At 44.9% G+C, this 7887-nt stretch overlaps 2 protein-coding genes across 4 annotated transcripts in view; both read right to left on the reverse strand.

Moving 5' to 3' along the window:
• The window catches only part of Znf668 (zinc finger protein 668), a 704021-nt gene extending 696239 nt beyond the window's left edge, over window positions 1–7782 (reverse strand). The window contains exon 1 of the mRNA XM_045131599.1: window positions 7676–7782. The gene's annotated coding sequence lies outside the window, so the exon portion shown is untranslated. The remainder of the gene's footprint in view (window positions 1–7675) is intronic.
• LOC101597087 (alpha hemoglobin stabilizing protein) overlaps window positions 1–7812 on the reverse strand; it is a 43204-nt gene extending 35392 nt beyond the window's left edge. For 2 of the 3 annotated variants that reach the window (XM_004671004.2, XR_006632947.1), the window contains exon 1: window positions 7676–7812. The gene's annotated coding sequence lies outside the window, so the exon portion shown is untranslated. The remainder of the gene's footprint in view (window positions 1–7675) is intronic. The other variant, XM_045131618.1, reaches the window with a different exon arrangement.
• Between the last annotated feature and the right edge of the window lie 75 nt (window positions 7813–7887).

Genomic DNA, 7887 nt, shown 5'->3' on the forward strand with positions numbered 1-7887 from the left:
CTAAAATTAGCTCCTACTCACTAGTAACTATCCTTGCAAGAATCCCTAGTGCACAAAGAAAGAAGCTTTTATTGACTTTCCATGTGTCACCACACACCAAGTTTCTTTGCAGTAGCAAGAGACCCTGTCTCAAAGACAATGGAGCAGAGGTTATCCTCTGACCTCCATGATGCACATGCATCTATACACACATGTACAAATTTAAAAACTTAAAGTTTGTACCTTTACCAGCTCTCTCCTGTTCCCGTACGCTTCTGTACACATTGTGTTTAAACATTAAATACGTGGTTTCAGGGCTGGAGGGGTGGCTTAATGGTTAAGGTGTTTGCCTGTGGAGCCAAAGAACCCAGGTTCAACTCCCTAAGACCCACATTAGCCAGATGCACAAGGGGCGCAAGCATCTGGAGTTCATTTGCGGTGGCTGGAGGCCCTGGTGTGCCCATTCTCTCTCTCTCTCCCTCTTTCTCTGTCAAATAAATAAATAATAAAATTTAAGAAATACATGTTCTCAGAAGACGGAGTATCTTTATCTTATTCACCCTCACCTTACAACCTACCATTTAATGGAAGAAGAAATGATGATCCTAAGGCCCCAGAAATTTACTCTGTAAAGGACAACAGAGGCCTCCTGTCACATAGAGAGTATCTTCGGAGAACACCTCCTCTGGTTGAGTAGAACACAGAGTGCTGAAAAGTTCCACATAGGGCTAGAGAGATGGCTCAGTGGTTGAAGGTGCTCACTTGCAAAGTCTGACTGGGTTCAATTCCCTAATGCGTATCTAGCATCACCTATAATTACCCTAAGAGTAAGCCACATGCGACAACAAAAGCTTGCCATACACACAAAGTATAATGTGTTTGGCAAAAAGGAACCCAAAAACTGTGGCTCCCAGAAGCCACACCAATGTCACTTGAACAGCTATTGTGTGGTCAGTTACATGTTAGAGGTCCACAGTCCAAATTATCTTGGGCTATATTAACCGGTTTTTTGGGGGGGGAGGGAGGGAACAAGCAAGAAAGAGAGAGAGAGAGAGAGAGAGAGAGAGAGAGAGAGAGAGAGAGGAAGGAAGGAAGGAAGGAAGGAAAGAGAGAAAGAGCTCACCAGGGCCTTCAGCCACTGAAACAAACTGCAGACACATGGGCCACCATGTGCATCTGGCTCATGTGAGTACTGGGAGATGAGCCTGAGTCCATGGACTTAGCAGACAAACACCTCAATCGCTGAGCCATCTCTCCAGCCTAAAATTAGCATTTTAAAATAGTCATCTTAGCCAGGTATGGTGCACACACCTTTAATCCAAGCACCTGAGGGGCAGAGGTAGGATGACTGCAGCACAATCTTGCTCAGTCTGCAGTCCCTCTGTGATTTCACCTGGGCCCTAGCTGATCTGATGTATGAGGGGTGGTTTGTCTCCTGCCAGAGAATCAGCTATCCTTGTGTGTGTGTGTGTGTGGAGGGGGGTTCGAGGTAGGATCTCACTGTAGCACCAGGTTGACCTGGAATTTGCTAAGCAGTCTCAGGATGGCCTTGAACTCACAGTGATCCTCCTACCTCTGCCTCCCAAGCGCTGGGATTAAAGGTGTGTGCCACCATGCCTGGCTCTATTCTTTATTTTTTTTCTTTTATGAGCAAGAGAAAGAAAGAGAGAGAGAATTGGCACACCAGGACCTCTAGCCATGACAACCTAACTCTAGATGCATGAGTCGCCTTGTGTGCATGCATCACCTTGTGCATCTGGCTTATATGGGTTCTGAGAAGTCAAACCCGGGTCTTTTGGCTTTGCAGGTAAGCACCTTAACCACTGAGCTATTTCTCCAGCTTATCTTCTTGATAGATTTTGGTTGTCCTCAGTTTTCACTGCTTTCTGAAAAAAGAAAAACAAATTCTCCAATGGACAGTGAGATCAGCATAGGTCAAATGGGATAAGCAATGTTAGAGAGCTTTTGATGGGTGTGGCCTCATTTTTGGCCAGACTACTGGGAGCTTCTCATGGAGTCCATAATCTTGGTCTCCATAGGATTCTGACTTGGTTCCCAGTTCCAGCTATGGGTTCCTTTCCACTGGGTGGATCTCATAGCAATTGGTTACTCACCTAGGCTGGGTGGCACTACTGCAGAGGTGTGCACATCTTGTCAGGCTGGTGGCTTTCTTATAGCAGTGTCCCCTGCTTGCTTACAATGTTGTCCATTTTCCCTCAGCAGCTCATGGAGCGCTTTTCAGGACTGTACAAGCTAACCATGTGAAAACTGCCTTCCTTCCAGATTCAGCCAGATTTCTTTAAATATATTTTATTTATTTGTTTATTTGAGAGAGAGAAAGAGGTGAGAAAATGAGAGAGAGAGAATGGGTGCACCAGGGCCTCCAGTCAGTGCAAACAAACTCCAGATACATGCACCTCCTTGTGCATCTGGCTTACATGGGTCCTGGGGAAGTGAACCAAGGTCCTTTGGCTTTGCAGGCAAACGCCTTAACTGCTAACCCAACATCTCCAGCCCCTCAACCAGAGATATCTTGATGTTCTGTGACAGCAGTATGTAGTGTCTTCAGCAATGGGGTCTTACCTTTTACCTTAAGTACACACCCAGATTTTTATGTAATTAAAAATTTTTTGTCTTTTTTTTATGGAGGAAGGAATATTTATTGAAGCTTACAGATCCAGGGGAAGTTCCATAATGGCAGAAGAAGCTGGTCTGCTTTCACAGAACCAAACACACACACACACAGAGAGAGAGAGGCATAAGCCTAAAAACCAAAAGCCGGAAGCCACACAGCACAGCACACATCAAGAACTCCAGCTAGGTACTCTTTGCATATCTTTAGATTGAAATCTGAAACCCATCACCACATCATAAGATCCACCCAGTGACACTGCCTCCAGCCAGGTGGCTGCAGATGCAAACTACCAACAAATAAAAAACTGAATATATTGTTTTTTTGTTTTTTTTGGTTTTTCAAGGTAGGCTTGCACTCTAGCCCAGGCTGACCTGGAATTCACTCTGTAGTCTCAGGGTGGACTTGAACTCACAGTAATCCTCCTACCTCTGCCTCCCGAGTGCTGGGATTAAAGGCGTGCTCCACCATGTCTGGCTCGATTTTTTGTTTTTTTGAGGTAGGGTTTCAATCCAGCCCAGGCTGACCTAGAAATCACTATGTAGTCTTACGCTGGTCTCACAGCAATCCCGAGTTCTGGGGTTAAAGGCGTGTGCCACCACGCCTAGCTAATTTTTTTATTTTTATTTTTGAGAGAGAGAGAGAGAGAATGGGCATGCCAGGACCTTCAGCCTGCTGTGAATGAACTCCAGATGTGTGCACCCCCTTGTGGCGCATGTGTGATATTGCCTGCTTGCTTCACTGTACTTGTGGCTAGGTGGGACCTGGAGATTTGAACATGAGTTCTTAGGCTTTGCAGGCAAGTTCCTTAACTGCTAAGTCATCTCTCCAGACCGTAAGTGGGATTTTGTGTGGTCTCCCAAGCCTTTATGGTTAAGCACTAAGTGCTCTTAACTGCTGAGCTACCTCCCAGCTCCTCACTTACATGCTCTTTCTGAGCATGTAACAGAGAGGCAGGACTTCAAGGCTTGCAGCAGGAAGCTGTATTTGTCTGTGCCTGCAGGGGACCAGTGGACTCACATCCAGAGGCCAAGATCCAGGCACAGTGAGGCCTTGCCTTTTATACCATGTGCCCCATACATTTCAGCCTCTTTCTCTCCCCTATGCAATAACATATATTCTGATTGGTTGTCCTATGCTACCAAGTTGCTACATGCACATTCTTGGTTTCAAGGTCTATAGGTGCACACAAATACATAATTGCTTTCCCTTTGTTCTGGGAGGGTTCTTATCACAAGTACCTTTCTTCCTCTCTACTCTAATGCTTAAAACCTGTATTAAAAGATCTTAGCCGGGCATGGTGGTACACACCTTTAATCTTAGCACTGGGGAGGCAAAGGTAGGATTGCTGTGAGTTCGAGGCTACACTGAGATAATATAGTGAATTCCAGGTCAGCCTGATCTAGACTGAGACCCTACCTTGAAAAACCATAAAAAGACCTTAGGGGTTGAGAAAGGGCTCAGTGTTAAAGGCAAAGCCTGATGGCCCAGGTTTGATTCCCCAGTACCCACATAAAGCCATACACACCAAATGGTGCATATATCTGAAATCTGTTTGCAGTGGCAAGAGGCCCTGGCATGCCCATTCTCTGTCTGCCTCTTCTTGCAAATAAACATATCTTTAGAGCTGGGCATGGTGGCGCACGCCTTTAATCCCAGCATTTGGGAGGCAGAGGTAGGAGGATTGCCATGAGTTCAAGGCCACCCTGAGACTACACAGTGAATTCCAGGTCAGCCTGAGCTAGAGTGAGACCTCAGAAAAAAAAAAAGAAAAAAAAAACCTATCTTCAGGCTGGGGAAATAGCTCAGTAGTGACAGTGTGTGTTGCAGAAGCACAAGGACTTGAGTTGGCTCCCCAGCACCTATGTAAAAGCCAGGGATGAAGCCAGGTGTGGTGGTGCACGCCTTTAATCACAGCACTTGGGAGGTAGAAGTAGGAGGATCACTGTAAGTTCAAGGCCAGCCTGGGACTACAGAGTGAGTTCTAGATCATCCTGGGCCACAGTGAGATCCTACCTCAAAAAAAAAAAAAAAAAAGTCATGGATAACTGATGACCATTATGCTGCAACCCCAGTCTGAGCAGCAGAGACAGGACAGCTAGAGCTCACTGTTCATCCAGTCTAATCTAAAAATAGTGAGCTCTGGGTTCAGTGAGAGACTCAGGAAATAAGGTATATATAGAGAGGAAAAACTCCAACTCTCACCTCTGGTCTTTGCATGTATGTGCATGGGGCATGTTCACTTACATGCATACATGCCTACACTCCACATACCCACACCTACTGATGCATGATTTGGGAGGTTTGAAGGAGTCTCCCAAACTTGTGGACCCCAATTTTTTAACATCAAAATGCAAAATTTGCATTTTGATGTTAAAAAAGTTATTCTGAGAATCCAGGAATAGAGACAGGGCCATCTAAGGAACACGATCACATTGGTCTGTGGAAGAAATGCTCTCTCTTATGGAATTATGCCTTCGTCAAGGTTCTGAAGAAAAACAGTCAAAAGGACATAAAAGAGGGTGTTTATTTTGAGGGTTGAATCTCATGAGATTTATTTAGGGAAAATTGGTATCTAGACTAAGGCTGGAGCAGACACTGACATACACATGGAAAACAAGACCTAGAAGCCTATGCAAAAAAGTTGAGAAAAAACGCACTCATGTGGGGGCAAAGCATAAAAGCATCAGCCCTGAGCCTCTGCATGAGGGAAAGCTAACAGGTTAAGTAGGGGAACAGAGGAAAACACAGCTGAAATTAGTTTGGAGAAAATTATCCATGTGATAGATCCAGAGTTTCAAAGAAAAATCATCCATGTAGCTGGGTGTGGTGGCGCACACCTTTAATCCCAGCACTTGGGAGGCAAAGGTAGGAGGATCACTGTGAGTTCGAGGCCACCCTGACACTACAGAGTGAATTCCAGGTCAGCCTGGGCTAGAGTGAAACCCTACCTAAAAAAAAAAAAAAAAAAAATCAGCTGGGTGTGGCGGCATATGCCTTTAATCCCAGCATTTGGGAGGCAGAGGTAGGAGGATCACCATGAGTTCAAGGCCACCCTGAGACTACATAGCGAATTCCAGCAGCCTGAGCTAGAGTGAAACCCTACCTTGGAAAAAAAAAATCATTTATGTAACCTAACTAAGAACATTCCAAAGCCAGACAAGATGCAGGTAGAAGGCAAGCAGGGATATACCCAGACCAAGAAGTCCTCTCCCCTTCTCAGCATGACTGAGAACTCCCTGCATGGCTGAGAAGGGGACAGGCCGACTTACATGCATGTTCAGGGGAGAGAGGAAGAAGTTAGCAAGGACAAGCCTTTATAGTCATTTAGGATGGACTTCTGTCATCACACTCAGGTAGGCAGGGGAGAGACCTGGCTGGCAGTGGCCTCAAGGGACTAACCCATAGACTAACCCACCTAGGTAGTATGCTTGATGGGATGCGGAGGGAGTGCTGTAGCCATTGTGAATGAGACTGGATCAAATCCTGAATTCCAGTTGTCAAAGCCATCCAGGTGACATGTTGGGGTTGTGGGGTGGCACCTTCCAGTTCTGCTTTGGGCCTCTGTTCCTCACTAAGCTGTATTTTAAAAGTCATCTTTCTCCTGTCTCCAATACAAACATTTTACACCCCCCCAAAACATATACTTAAGCACATAATACAGTATGAAATAGAGATAAAATATATGAGTAAAAGTAATATAGTATTGAGATGAAAATGAGGTAAGGAAATTTAGAAGTCCCGGCCCCAAAGTTATGCCCTGTACTGTAATAAACTTTTTTTTCTTTTTCTCTTAGTTTTTCAAAGTGGGGCCACCCTGTAGCCCAAGCTGACCTGGAATCCTGAAATTCACTATGTAGTCTCAGGGTGGTCTCAAACTCATAGCAATCCTCTGCCTCTGCCTCCCAGGTGCTGGGATTAAAAGCAAGTGCTACCACACCCGGCATTGTAATAGCCTTTTGTACTGGTTATGTCTTGTACTGTGTAGTCTTCTGTGCTGGTTAAGCCTAACACTGTAGTCTTTTTATTGTTTCAAGGCCATGACCTGGCCTGCTGCTTCTATCCTGAACTACAAATCATCTTGTGTTTCCTTTTCATCTCCATAGCACAGCCGCAGGCATTTGCCTGCTAAGTAACTATTTTTTCTTTTCTGTAAAACTTTCCTATTTCAGACTCAAGATCTCTTTCTGTCATCACACTCAGGTATGCAGGGAAGGGACCTGGTTGGCAGTGGGCTCAGCAGGCCAGGGCTTTGAGCTCTGATTAGACCAGTCCACGATAAAGTGTATAAATTCTGAACCACCCAGAATCAGGGTTCAGGCTTTGGAAGAGATTCCCCTGGGTCCACACTGGTATGAAGATAAACTGATTCTCCATTCAGTTTCTGGTGCCAGTTCTGTGAGCCTTAGTTTTCTACATCAGCCTATATAACTATTTGTATTTAAAACAACTAAGCCAGACATAGTGGCACATGCCTTTGATCCAAGCAATTGGAGAAAAAGTAGGAGAATAACTATGAGTTTAAAGCCAGCCTGGGACTGCAGAGTGAAGTCCAGGGTAACCTGCAGTGAGCTCCCACTTCAAAAGGAAACAACAAAAAAAACAAAGCAAACAAAGGCAAGAGAGTCAGGCGTGACGATGCAGTCTTTAACTCCAGCTGGGAGGCTGATAAGAGGGTTACTCTGAGTTCTAAGCCAGTCTGAGACTACTTAGTGTACAGACTGAATTTCACGTTAGCCTGGGCTAGAGCAAGACCCTACCTCAAAACAAAACAAATCAGCAAGACAAAACAAATATTTATTTAATATATATATTGTGTGTAGTGAAGAGTTAATAAAGTTCTAAAGTTGCTGAGACAAGCCTGCCCCCAAGCAGAAGCTTGTAAATGAAGGTCAAATTTTTATCCTCAGACCTTGGGCGGCAAAAAGAAAACCTGCTCAATAGGAAGTTACTGTTAACACAATAAAGTATTCATACAGTTTAATTTTAAAAGTTGTGACTGTCTCGTCAACAAGGGAAATGGCCTTGTTTTCCTGTACTCACATCCTTGCTTACTTCACTTACTTTGCATAAACGTCAGTTCAGCTGTAAACATGCCAGGGCTGCCTCAAGCCCGAGAAGAGGTATTGCAGTCCTTCAGTGCTTGACTCCAGTTACGCAGCCTATAGTCGCTTGCAGTCTGGTGTCCTTTCTCATTCACGTCGCCCCAGTCGGGTCTGATCCCCACTCAGACCTAACATGTATCCTAAATAAAATCGCCACCTCTGCTTCATCCT

This window comes from Jaculus jaculus, chromosome 12 (assembly GCF_020740685.1).
Source record: "Jaculus jaculus isolate mJacJac1 chromosome 12, mJacJac1.mat.Y.cur, whole genome shotgun sequence".
In the NCBI taxonomy this organism is placed as follows: domain Eukaryota; kingdom Metazoa; phylum Chordata; class Mammalia; order Rodentia; family Dipodidae; genus Jaculus; species Jaculus jaculus.